This window comes from Frankliniella occidentalis, unplaced genomic scaffold (assembly GCF_000697945.3).
Source record: "Frankliniella occidentalis isolate FOCC.00 unplaced genomic scaffold, Focc_3.1 Scaffold62, whole genome shotgun sequence".
NCBI lineage: Eukaryota > Metazoa > Arthropoda > Insecta > Thysanoptera > Thripidae > Frankliniella > Frankliniella occidentalis.
In genome coordinates, this window is record NW_026267192.1 from 267,580 (window position 1) to 268,551 (window position 972).

Sequence of the window (972 nt, forward strand, 5' to 3'; positions counted from 1 at the left end):
AAAGAGAAATCTGTTATCACGTTGTGTCCGACGTGATCAAATATTTTGATTCCTTCCTCCATCTCCACCTTCGGGTGTTCCGAGGGTAAGTATGCAACTTTGCAGTCCAAAGCGGCAACACTGTAAAAACTAATATGACATGTTTCACGTCAACTGATGTGACCAGTTAGGTCACACTATGTAGTGTGACCAAAGTTTCGGTCACACCAAATGATGCAACATCATAGCTAGGCCATAACACTTAAGAGGTCACACCAAAACGTGGTTAAAAATTATGGTCTCACCACACATGTAACACACCAAGGACGTCACCGGATGTCATACTTGTAATGTGACACAAGTCACATGAGTTTTTCTTATTCCTGTGAACGCACACTCAGAAACAGGTCCCTATGTTTCACGTGTGTAAAGGGGGGGAGGGCGTCCGGGCCGGCTGCTCACCTGGCTGTTGTGCGGAGTGTTCGGCTGTCTGCTCGCTCGACTGCAGGTCGACGCTGTCACACACCGGCCCCGCAGGCCCCGCAGACCTGCCGCATCCAGGCGTGAGCCCCCCGCAATCCGAGCCACTCACGGCACAAAAGCACCACGCTAGAAACACTCGGGAGCGCGGCACCCACAGCGCGCGCGTGTCTGTGTGTGTGCGTGTGTGAGCGTGTGTGTGAGAGCGTGTCACGCCTCGCGCGTCGCGTGCGCGTCGCGTGCTCTCGGGGACGGGGCTGGTCGCGCGGCGCGACGTGCAGCTCGCGGCTGGTCTTCCCTGCGCGGTGCGGCGCGGCGCGGCGCCTCGGGCCTGGGCCTGGCTGGGGACGTGGACGGGCCGAGCGCGCGCGCGCTACTGAGAGAGCCGCTGGCGGAGAGGAGCCGGCCAGCCCAGCGCGGAGCACAGCGCCGCAGCCAGCGCGGCTCGGCACAGCGGCGGCACGGGGCACGGGCTCTGCGGGAGGGCTCGCGAGCCACCGATATCTACACACG

General features: G+C 60.5%; 1 protein-coding gene across 1 annotated transcript in view; it reads right to left on the minus strand.

The window, feature by feature from the left end:
• The window catches only part of LOC113214066 (5-hydroxytryptamine receptor 2A), a 120,543-nt gene extending 119,725 nt beyond the window's left edge, over positions 1-818 (minus strand). The window contains exon 1 of the mRNA XM_052268010.1: positions 442-818. The gene's annotated coding sequence lies outside the window, so the exon portion shown is untranslated. The remainder of the gene's footprint in view (positions 1-441) is intronic.
• Between the last annotated feature and the right edge of the window lie 154 nt (positions 819-972).